We start from the raw sequence: 13,100 nt of genomic DNA, 5'->3' as shown, positions 1-13,100 counted from the left end.
CACCGACTTTAGTTAGGGGGCGCAGAGAAGGCCTCCCTGAGGAGGTGGGCGTTGAGGTGTGACCTAAATTTGAGACAGGGCAGGTCGGAAAGGGAGTCCCAGGCAAAGCATCCAAAAGGGTATTCCCAGCCCCAAGCCCTGTGTTGGGTGGCGGCCGAAGCCTTACACTTGAAACCAGGCAGGCTATGTTGTATTCTCCATGACTTGTCCAAGTGCGAAGTGTTCAAAGTATGTTGATGTACCCAAGAAGGTCCACCTTTTATTTATTTATTTATTTTAGATTTTATTTATTTATTTGACAGAGAGCAAGAGATCACAAGTAGGCAGAGGCAGGCAGAGAGAGAGGAGGAAGCAGGCTCCCTGCTGAGCAGAGAGCCCAATGTGGGGCTCGATCCCAGGATCCTGGGATCATGACCTGAGCGGAAGGCAGAGGCTTTAGCCCACTGAGCCACCCAGGTGCCCCGAAGGTCCACTTTTAAAAACATTTTATTTCGAAATAAGTGCAGATATCACAAGAAGTTGCAAAGAGTGTGCAGAGAGGTACCCTCAACCCACTTTCCCCCAATAGTTCAAACTTACTTCACTAGTAAGTTATCAAAGCCTGGACATGGACAGCAGCCCAAGGTCTGTGTGTAGTTCTGTGCCCTTGTATCACATGGGTAGATGGGAAAAACCACCACTGCAGTCAAGCTGCCGAGCTAGTCGGTTAACACAAGGATCTCCCTTGTGGGGAATACATTGTTCTTCTTTTTAATAGGCTCAGCGTTTGGTTCTTTAATACCTAACACTGTGGTGTTTGGTTAATATGAAATGATCGACTTTCTGATTTTAGCTCCAGAGCCTTGTGGCTGTCAGGATGGAAACTGGAGCACACACGGTTCTAACAGGTGTTAAGACAGTGGCTGATCATCTTTGCTCTGGGATGCAGACCCGAGTATGTGATAAAAACCTGACACAGAGCTGTAAAGTTGACTTCCCGTCACACAAGGGCAAAGAACTGTTTGTATTTTCCTGCCTGTGGAGTACAGCTTGTGCATTCGTTTGGTTTATAAGCCTCCTGGAGAAGATAAGGAGAGGAGTACAGTAATTTAATGATTCTTCCTCTCTAAATCATCTTTGAGAGAATCCACAGCTTCATTTTTTCCATTCCGCAACCAATAAGCCCCAGAGGCATGTACTTCCTGTTTATGCTGTGGTTCCCAGGAAAAAGGAGCAAATGCACCACCAGCTAATTAAATCCTTCAGTAGAGGAGGGCTTGATTACACATTGCATATCATGAAAAGCTATCTGGCTTTCACTTTGCTGGAAAAGGAAGTGTTTCAAAGTGATTTTGATGTTTGTACTCCTACTTGCTACATTTGCTCAAGTCTCAAAGCAATCCCAGCAGCATCACTCCTAGAGACTTAGAAAAGAAGCTTCTCTCCCTTTGGGACAAAGACTTAGGTAAACACTTCTTGGCTTTGGTTTCAGATTGCATCAGTTGGGGAGCTAATTCCTGGCCCAAGCACTGACTGAGAACTAAGAAAAAGTTTTGACTTGATTTTTAAGTTATCTTCTGGATGATGTTTCCACATTTTGATTTTAAAATGCTGAATTTTGTCTGCCCATGAAACTAGTGTGTTCTGGCTTTCTCATGCATATTCTTTATAAATGTGATGTAGGAAAGATGTTGAGATTTGAAGTTGATGGTCAAGAAAGAATTCTTCAGCTGTCTTTGGTGCAAAAAGATGGTGTTATTAAAAAACAGGGACAGGACCCAGTGGGCAGAAAGAGCTGCACTAGGGTTCTGATGGGGGACTGATTATATACTTTCAAGTCAGGAGGTGGTTAGGGATAGCGTAAGTCTCTATAGTGTGTGTGTGCAAGTCTCTAGGGAATTTTGGAAGCAAGGTTTCTAGGACCTCAAGGGGGCTAGCTCTTGTTAGGAAAAGGTCATTTATTACTGTCTAGTAAAATCTTAGTCATGAGACCCTTCAGATGTATATCAATGGGCCATATGCTTGGAGGATGCTTGCTAACATTTATCTTGGGGGAGTTAAGATAAAAGGAAGTTCCCAAAGGAATTTTTATATGTTGAAGTATACTTATAGGGTCCTGGAGGTTGGGATAATGTTTGTTTTGTTTTTTTAAGATTTTATTTATTTATTTAAGAGAGAGAGTGAGTGAGAGAGAGCATGAGAGGGGAGAAGGTCAAAGGGAGAAGCAGATTCCCCGCAGAGCTGGGAGCCGGATGTGGGACTCAATGTGGGACTCAGTCCCATAATTCCAGGATCATGACCTGAGCCAAAGGCGGTCACTTAACCAACTGAGCCACCCAGGTGCCCCTAGGTTGGAATAATGTTAATTGAGGGTTGTTTTTTGCCTTTAGCAGAGTATTAACATAAAAGCAGTTGAGTTTCTAGAGGAAGGTCACTCTGCCAATCCAAAGGACTTGTCATGAACTGTAAATTGTAAAGAAATTTAACTTTTTCTTTTGCCTTTGTTCCCCACATCAAGAACTATTATAATTTTGGTAACTTTTTTGTTTCAGTTGTTATTAAAGGATATGTGCATATAAGTTAGAATGAGAATATAGACGCCATATTTCTTTTATGTTTTATTTTGCTGTTATTTCCCTAGCATATTCAGGGAACTATACTAAGTATCGATTGATGGTGATAGTGATGATATTAAGACATGGATTTGGTTTAAAGACTTACATGCACCATGAAGTCATATAATTGAATAAGTCAGAGGAAATTTAATCTGTCTTTTTCCTGTATCCACACAAGACATGCTTTAATGAAAACAACAGGAGGATCCTTATTTATTTTTTCCTTTAAATTGTGAATCCAGGCTGTTCTCGATGGCTTTAGTGAAATCAGCTAGTCAGATCCTTTTCAGGGAACAGCAAATACCAGCAAGTTCCGTCTGTCTGTGGTATTTTCCCCAGGATGGGACTAACAAGTTTGGTCTGTTTCTCTATGTGGACTAATTCACATGTATTGTATTGCAGCAGCATTTTTTAATCTTATTAGCTCTTGTCTATAAGAAATTATTCCTGGAATTGAATCATACCAAGAGTTTCACCAGAGGATTTTATATATCTGGGCTGTGGCAGCAGACCAATTAAACATAGAGTTGGTAAGAGCATTGAGTTCAGGTTCTCAAGTATTATGAGAATAAAAAGTATTACTGAAACATTGATGGTATTTAACGGAGCATCTATAGGAAGGATTTTATTAATCTGCTTTTATTTATTAAGAAGTTCACTTAGCAAATATTTGCTGAGCACCTATTATATGCCAGGCATTGCTTTAGGTACTTAGGATACATCAATGAACAAAAAAGGGCAAAAATTCCCTCCCTCGTAGAGCATATGCTATAGTAATCCTTTCTACAGGTATTAGCTTGCTAGGGCTTACACAACAAGGTACCACAAGCTGGATGGCTTAAGTAAAAGAAGTTTAGGGGCACCTGGGGGGCTCAGTTGTTAGGTTCAGCTGGCTGGCTTCAGCTCAGGTCATGATCCCTGGGTCTTGGGACTGAGTCCCACATTGGGCTCCCTTCCTGATGGGAAGCCTCCTTCTCCCTCTCCCACTCCCCCTGCAGGTATTTCCTGTGTCTCTCTCTGTCAAATAAATAAATAAAATCTTTAAATAATAAATAAATAAATAAATAAATAAATAAATAAATAACAGAGTTTATTTTTCTTACAGTCTGGAGGTGAGAAGTCCAAGATCAAGAGTCAGCAGAGGTGGTTTCTTCTAAGGAGCCTGAGGGAAGAATCTGTTCCAGGCCTCTCTCCTTGACTTGTAAGTACCATCTTCTTCCTATGTTTTTACATTATCTTCTCTCTGTATGCATCTGTATCCAGATTTCCTCTTCTTACAAGGACACCTGTTATGTTGGATTAGGACCCACCCTAATGACGTCATGTTACCTTAATTACCTCCTTAAAGACCCTGTCTTAAAAAAAAAAAAAAAAAAAGGTAAAGAAAAAGAAAAAAAGGGTAGGAAGGGTGGGGGGAAGACCCTGTTCAAATACAGTCACATTCTGAGGTCCTGGGGGTTAGGACTTCAATGTATGGACTTTCAGAGAACACATTTTAGCACATAATATCACATATGAGGATGGTGATCCAAATCTTTGTCTTACCTGTCTTCTCACATCCACATCTCTGAAATACTCAAAACCATTTATGTTTCCCTACAAAGTGTGTCTAGGGGACCTATAATTATGAGCAATTATTTTTCTAGACATGATTTATTTTTAAAAACGACTAAGAGGAAAGTTTCTGACTCAGAATGATTACTCTACTTGAAATGTTGCTCCATCTAGCCCATATTCTACTGTTTTGGCAATTATAAAAAAGAGTAAGGAAAAATGGTGTTGGAGGAGGGGTTCAATGGGTTATTATTTGCAGGGTACTAGGACTCATGGTAAAACAAATTTTTTTCAAACACCGTACGTGAGGGAAAGAGAGGCCTATATAATGACATTATTTTAAATAATTCAAGTAATATTACCATCGCCACTAGTTACTATTTATTTTTATCTCATAAGGAAATTGAGATGGTTTAATCACTTGCCCAAGGTCTCACAGAATGTAATTTGGTGTCTACCCCAAGTCTTTATAACTCAAGAGTTTAAGCTGTTAACCATTCAGAAAAATAAAAATAAACAAAAAGACTCAAATGTTTCATATACAAACACTTCTAAGAAAGTGATATATCTAAGCATCTAAGTATACCTAAATGAGTACTAGAGTTTGCCTTCAGTCTTGATATATACTTAACGTTTATCTTGAAATGATATTTTATTGTTCGGTGTTTATATCATTGTTGATATGCTGTGTCAAAATGTGTCTATCTGTCTTTGATACTGAATTTATAAAGGAAACAATCTACAACCAGTATTTTATAGTTTATTTCATTGTACATCTTAATTACATTGAAAATTTCAAATAACTTTAAACTCTTGGTTTTTTCCTTATAATTTTAAAGAACAATTTCATTTTTCTATTGTATAAGATGAATGGGGCACGTAAATTACCAGGAGATATCAGGAAAGGCTTCTATGGAAAGCTGAGTTTAGTAGGATAAATACAAATTAGAAAAGTATACTTTAGGAACACAGAAAAGTCCTTATGCATACATAGGCATATGACAGAGCTTGATATTTTGTGGAAAATGCAAGTAGTAAGAGTAGTAAGATATTCAGAAAGTTGGAATGTTAAGAGATGACAGCAGACTAAAAGGTACATGCCAAACTTAGAAGGTAAATATGAAGTCCCTGAAAGATCTTAACAAAAGGGATGGAATGAACTCTTCCTATCAAAATGTCATGTAATAGACAATCTCAATACACCTATGTCCACTGAAGAAATTGAACTGATAATAAATGACCTAAAATAGAAGGCATGACCTAAAATACCAGGCCTAGGTATAAAAAGAATGGGTGCTTGGGTGGCTTAGTCAGTTGAGTATCCAACTCCTGATTTCAGCTCAGGTCATGATCTCAGGGTTGTGGGATTGAACTCTGCATTGCTCTCCATGCTGAACATGGAGCCTGCTTAAGATTTTGTCTCTCCCTTTCCTTCTGCCCTGCCCCCCACCATATGTATGCTCTCTCTCTCTCTCTCTCTCTCTCTCAAAAAAAAAAAAAATACACACACACACACACACACACACACACACACAGCTATATGTAAAATGGTTCAACATTTGGAAATCAGTTAATATAATCTCTTACATCAACAGACTTAAGAAGAAAAATCACAAAATTATATCAGTAGATCAAAAAAAGGATTTGGCAAAACCCAATAGTCATTCATCATAAGAACTCTCAGTAAACTAGGAATTGAGGCGAACTTCCTTAACTTAGTAAGGAAGATGTACAAAAGCCTAAGGCGAACAGTATGCTTAATGGTGAAAAACATGAAGCTTTCCTTCTAAGATCAGGAACAAGTCAAGGATGACGCTCATCATCCCTCATTTTCAACATCATACTGGAAGCCCTAGCTAATGGAATAAGACAAGAAAAGGAAGTCAAAGGTGTGCAGATTGGGGAGAAAATAGAACTCTTCATTTGCAGAATATTGTCTATGTAGAAAATCTGTACTTGTACTCTTATGTTATTACATAAGGAAGCAGAAGAAAAGGGGAAGTTAAATAAACACGTAGAAGACCCAGAGCAAAGACTTTCACATCAAATATGGTATTATATAGTTTATCAACTAATATATGAACATCAGTTTATTGAACTATATCAATCCCTGTGTATCATTTGTGACTAGTTGAGCAGAAAATATCTTTCACTACCCTTGAAGTCTTTTTTTTTCTTGGACCTTGAGACATAATGGCCTTGGAGCTCCTGGATGCAGTTATTACATCCTTGGGCATTTTATAGGTGTCATTTGCTGATACACTGTATCTTTATTTTCAAAAACCCATTTTAAGAAGTCAACACTGGCTATTAAGTAATGTAAGCATAGTAATGTAGGATTGATTATTGTATTTGTCTTACCTATCTTTTTACGGTACTGAATTCACATAGATCATGACAAGTATTTATTTTTTTTATCTTTTCCCATACTGCTTAGTCTCCATTTATAGGAGAGGCCAAGGAGTGACATATTAGCTACTGAAATATAATAGATACTGTGTCTTAAATACCTGTTATATGCCAGAAATCATATTGTTTTACCCAGTTATCTCCTTTAATCCATCTTGACACACTTCCACCATCACCAAGGCAGGAAAAAGGGATGTGGTGACTTGTGTACTATGTCTTGAAGACATCTGCTTGGGAGTGACACGTGACACTACTGTTTCTATTTCATGGGCCAAAGCCAGTAACATGGCCGGGTCCAACTTTATTTTTTTTTAATTATTTTTTTTAAAATATTTTATTTATTTGACAGAGATCACAAATAGGCAGAGAGGCAGGCAGAGAGAAAGAGGAGGAAGCAGGCTCCCTGCTGAGCAGAGAGCCTGATGCAGGGCTCTATCCCAGGACCTTGGGATCATGACCTGAACTGAAGGCAGAGGCTTTAACCCACTGAGCCACCCAGGCGCCCCCTGGGGTCCAACTTTAAGTAAGAAGGGGAAAGTGCCGTTTTGGAGGTTCAGGAAAGAGGAGAATTAGACATCAGTGAGCAGCATTAATGACTACCACACCAATAATTTGAACTTTCTGGGCTTCCTAATTTGATATTTATCTTTTCCATTTCTAAATCTGCCCCTATCCCTTCTCCTGTATATAGATTCTTCAGGTAAAAGCCTACGTATAGTTTCAAAGAAACACCTCTCTGTTTCAGAGAGTCATAGCAGAGTTATCTGGAGACTTTTTCAAAATCATATGCCTGGGCCCCACCCAAGAACTAGTGAACTGAAACTTCAAAGGGTCAGGCTCTGAATGCGTGTACTTTGATAAAGCTTCCCAGATGGTTCCGGCGTGCCCTCTGTTGTGACTTTGCGGTTGTAGACTCATATTTGTTTTCAGGCGTTGCTCTTAAAACACATGGGAAGTGGAAATAGCTCTGAAGCAGAACTGAGAGGATGGGAAAGAGGCATCTGGACCAAAATTATGAGTCAGCCTAGCTGGGTTCTTAGCTCAAGGCTTAAAGTGTGTTTACCGTGGAAGTCAGTATATCTTGGGCATGCCTAACTGACTCCAGGGTTTTGTACCTAAGGCAATACCAATCCTCGTGAAAGAGACCCACCTCACTGTAAATCAAGGGAGACTTTTACCCTTGCCCCAACTTTTTACTGAAAAACTTTCAATCACATGGAACATTGAAAGAATTGACCCACTACTTAATTCAGTAAGTGCTAGCATTTTGCTGTATTTGTTTCATTTGCTAATTTTTTTTGTCACCCACTGGTAATTGTTGTCTGAATCAATTATTTTATTGGATGGTGGGGGTTATCAAACAGTGATTTTCTGATTTTATTATTCCTACTACATCTATTATCATTACATAGCACTCTTCAATAAAGAAGAGCTTTTTTAAAATTTTAATCAACTGGAGAGGAATTAAGTTTTTCCTAAAAAGGCAGAGTAAATGTGTAATTATTTTAAAAAAAGAAGACTTTTCAGGAGCCCATATTTGATTTAAGGACGGTCAGCTCGCACTGTAGCAGAAAAATGGTTTGAGTATAGCGGAGGCTTCTGCATATAGTTCTATGGCACGGCTTTGCAACTCACAATGATAAAACGTGGTAGCTAAAGAGAAAAATGGTGTACAAATTACAGTGGCTGTATCACCAACAGCAGAAACGTCAGCAGCATTAGTGGCCAGGCTTTGGAATGGTCAAAGGACAGGATCCATGGCACAGATGCTGGCAGTTCCATCAGCACTGGTCCCTGTTGGTGGGTCCCAGTAGCTGTAGAGCCATCAGTGGGCATGGTAGCCTGGCCCCTGTTTGGTTCATTAGCAGCACCGGGGAAAACCATTAGCAGAAGAGTACAATGTCTCCGGCAAACAGGTAACCAGGCAGCTCTTTCTGTAGAGCATCCATGAACCAGCGGTTGGGGCACCCAGAGCCGTTCAGCAGAGAAACTGCCTCTTCATATGCCTGTGGAGGCGGAGTCAGTGTCAGAGACCTATAGTGTAGGGAGACTTACTGTGATCCCACCTTCCCCTTGGGATGGGGTGATCTGAGAAAAAGCGCTCTATCTTACCAAGAACAGAAAATGTCCAAAAAAGGGTCTTATTTAGGCAAAGGAAGCTCAAAGGAGAAAGTGATGTCTAGAGTTTGAAGTGCTGTATAGAGGTGATGGCAGGTAGCTCAGGTTGAAAGAGAACTTTAAAGATACTAGTTGGCTCGTTGAGGGAACCTAGAAACCCACAATGGTTGCCCGCCCAGTTTCCTCATCACAGATATGATATATATGTTCATGTCTTCAGGTCTTCTTCTATGCAGTGCCTGGTGATTTCTTTTTATGGGAAACACAGAGATTCAAGTAAAGATTAAATCCACATTTTATTCCTGATAGAATTTATATCCCCTGAAAAGTTAAAGTGGCCTATATACATATAAGGTTTCCTTTAATCTGTACTGAACATAGGAGCTGTGGTTACTAAAAGTTAGTCAAACCATATAGAGGAATTAAGGAAATAGTGATTGCCATTTTCCTTTCACTTTTAGCCTTTTTAAAAAAAATATAAGAACAAAGTGACTTTTTTAGCTACTCCACATTTCCTCCAAACATTGGTTTCCTGATGGAGAAATGCAAACTATTTTTCTATCAGAAGGAAAGAAGTTGAGAATGATTTCTGGGTTGAGATCTGTTTTTATGATTAACCAACTGTCCATAGACTAAAAAGAAAATGAAAAGACAGGACGTGATGGGTTGCCTGGGTGGCTCAGTCAGTTAAACATCTGCCTTTGGCTCAGGTCATGATCCCAGGGTCCTGGGATGGAGCCCCACATCAAGCTCTCTGCTCAGCAGGGAGCCTGCTTCTCCCTCTGCCTGACGCTCCCCCACTTGTGCTCTCTATCTCTCTCTCTGAAAAATAAATGAATAAAATATTGAAAAAAAAAAGACAGCGTACACTAAATCATGGCAAATAGTCTGTGTTATAATCTGCCCATCATAAAACGAAAGGGTAAGTTTATACAAACTTTCTCAAAAAGTGATAAAATTAAAGCAGTCACAAATTCAACGAACTGGTTCTAATTCAGTGGAACTTTTATTTTTTTAAGAGTAAAAGCTACCATATTTTTATAGATTGGCAATATGATAATTAATTAAAGTGTTTGGTTGTGTCAGTGATTTTTTTTTTCCCCTTGAGCCAGGCTAATTAGTTTTATGTTCCATATGCTCACTGAATTGTTCTTAGCTCTCTGTCAGGTAATTTATTCAGGTGTTGAAATCATCACAAGGCTTTTCTGAGAATTCTAGACCTTCCAAAGTGGCAGAAAGTTCATTGTTGCCTCAGTAGTACCAGTCGGAGCCTTGGGTATGCACAGTTTTCTGACTGTAAGAAAATCGAACAGCATAGTAGTCGTATTTAGTGGAGTTCATGTTCAAAAGAAGCCTCTCAGAATCCTTCCTGTGACCCCTCCTTTAGAAGCAGATAAACAGCAGCACTAACTGGAGACAAAGGAAGTGGTGAGGTGCAGAAACAAGAGGAAAAGATTTTTTTGTTCTAAGTCTTGATGCAACTGGAGGTGGTTTGTAAATTGGGGTATTTTGTCCTTAGCATCCTTTTGCTGTTCTTACCTGCTTTCCCTCTCCTTCATACTGTGTAGTGCTAACGTACTCTGATTATCACATTGCCCCAATCCAAGCATGTTTTTTTTTCCCCCCATCAAATCTCTCTTTGCACTAAAATTACCTACACTCCTCTCCTGGAAAATCTCTGATATTAGAAAAACAGAAACTTCATTGAATTGATTTGCCCTAACAAGTACATGGATTATTAAAAGCCAGCCTCTTAACATTTTCAGATGTAATGGTTATGTTTATGAAGAATACCCATTCATACCTAATGAGTTTAAATTTGAAGGAATTTCTTTTATTATAATGATATAAAAAGAAATAGAGGCTGTTTCCAAAAGGGCTTTTTTTTTTTTTTTGGGTAGGGATGAAAGTAATTTGTTTATCTCTTAGGAGACCAGTTCTGCAGGTGTTAGCAACGTAAGCTGTTTCAGCTTTTCCGTGTTTTTAAGCTCTCAGTTATTTCACAGTATCTCTTTTGATGGTGGTAGTAGAGACAGTGGTTTTATTATATGCATTGTTTGAAGTCTTTCCTGTACCTCTGTTACTAGTTTACTAGATGTCTTTGTTATTAGGTTTCTGTTATTTTTTTTCTTTTTTTTAAAGATTTATTTATTTATTTGAGAGAGAGAATGTGGCAGAGGGTGAGAGAGAGAGTCCCAAGCAGGCTCCACACTTAGCACAGAACCCTACTTGGGCTTGATCCCACTACCCTGAGATCATGACCTGAGCTGAAATCAAGAGTTGGACACTTAACCAACTGAGCCACCCAGGCCCCTCTGTTTCTTTTTAAAAAAATAATCTCTATACCTAACATGGGGCTCAAATCTATAATCCCAAGATCAAGATAGGTTTCTGTATTAAGAGACTCAACCCAGAAGGAAAAACATGTAATAAGCACTATAATAACATTTCTTAGAGGAATTGACATTTCGTTTTATTAATGAGTTTGTTAAATATTAACTAGGTGCCTACTATGTGTCAGATACAGCCTAGATGCTGGGGATATACTGATTAATAAGACAGACATAGTCCCTCCATGGAGTTTACTGTCTAGTGGTTCCAGAGAGAGGATTGAGGGTAACACAGCTTCAGGGAAATGGTAATAATGTAGAGATCAGGCAAAAGGCGGAGACTTCCTTTCATATTCTGGGATGATAAGGTAGCATTCTGTACTATGAAATGGCAAAATAGCTAATCAACTTATCGTGTATGGTCGTATTAGACTGTGTGCTCCCTGAAGAGGAAGTTCTGGGGAACCAGATAACTATTGCCGTAGACCAATTTAAAGGGGAAGAGGGGTGATTCAACCCTGATGGATGCTTTTAATGGCATGGATGATTTAAAGCAAGCAGATGATGTGCTCAAATTGCAAAAATGTTGCCCTAGTAGAATGACATTCAAGCCTTTATGGGATGGTCTGGAAAAAAGTCTTTTCTAGCTTATAGTCATAGTGCTGAGGTATCTGAAAACCTAATATGAAGATTGATTCTGTGGTTTGGTAAATTACCTGAGTACTTGAATTCAAATACCTGGCCATGTATTTTACATGAATGGTAGGTTAAGCTGGATTAGGGAGGAGAGGGGTCTTGACAACTTGAATAGCGATATATGACAGAAACCAAGCCTTAGAGAACCCCAAACTCCTAGATTTATCTGAAACAGTTTTCAGTTGTGGCACATCCATAGTTGAGTGTTAACATCCACAAGAATGATAGGAATTTGCTCGTTTGGGAGGAATATTGGCAGAATGCATTTGAGGGTTCTTGACTAGGAAAATGGAAATGGAATTTTCAGACTAAGCCAAAGTAATAAGATTGTGCTTGCAGCCACTGTGGTTCCTTAGGCAGTCAGCCACACTTCCAACAAGGCACTGAGCTGGCCTGTCCCAAATAACACTGAAAAGCCAGAAAGAATTTGGTCTAAAAGAAAGGATAAAAAATTTTAGGTATAGAAGGGCGGGGTTCCATCTGTCATGCAAACTTCCTGTGGGCCCCTCATAGGCCCCCTGATAGATTCCAAAAGACCCTCAGTTTAATTTTGCCACAAGGAATGGGTTTGTGAAGGAAGTATGAGAGTCTTTAAAAAGCACTCCACTGGCTGCCCTTTCTAGGCTGAGAATGCTGACGGATAGGGCCTCATTTGGAGTGAGAGCTATAATCTCTGTGGGGGTGGCAGAGCCTTTTGACAGAAATGACAAATAGTAGGCATGGTCATCACGTAGCATGGTGAATGTGATAATCACATCTCAGGAAGGTTTTACCATAGTTAATTCATGAAAATTTATTTTTGGTCATAGGAATGATATGTGACTATTTCTTATTACTAAGAATTGTTAAAAAACAGATAAAAAGAATTCTAAAATAGGAATAAATAAAGTAAGAATTTTAAAAATAGATTAAAAATTGGGATGCCTGTGTAGCTCAGTTGGTTAGACACCTGCCTTTGGCTCAGGTCATGATCCCAAGTGTCCTAGGATGGGACCCCACGTCGGGCTCCCTGCTCAGCGGGGAACCTGCTTCTCCCTCCCCCCACTGCTCCCCCTGCCTGTGTGCTCTCTCTCTGTGATAAATAAATAAATAAAATCTTTTAAAAATAGATAAAAAGCAAATACTCCCTAGATTTCTTTCCTCTAATCCCTCTTGCATTCATGAAATGCTCAGCAGAAATTCTCCTCTGCAGAAGAACTTCTTGACACTAGGATGTTCGAGATGGCTTACTCTGTAGATGCCAGTTGTCTTTTGTCTCCAGCCAGCCCGGTGCTTGCTGAATGGACTTGTCAACACAGTAGCCACAGTGTCAGTGGTAGAGGCTATGCATGGGCTTCAGCAACATGGACTTCTTGTCTTCAAGGCTGCCCTGGTCTGTGCCATTGCTGAGCGCTCGGTT

This window comes from Mustela erminea, chromosome 12, assembly GCF_009829155.1.
Source record: "Mustela erminea isolate mMusErm1 chromosome 12, mMusErm1.Pri, whole genome shotgun sequence".
NCBI classification, from domain to species: Eukaryota; Metazoa; Chordata; class Mammalia; order Carnivora; family Mustelidae; genus Mustela; species Mustela erminea.
Note: the sequence above shows the minus strand (reverse complement) of the source record.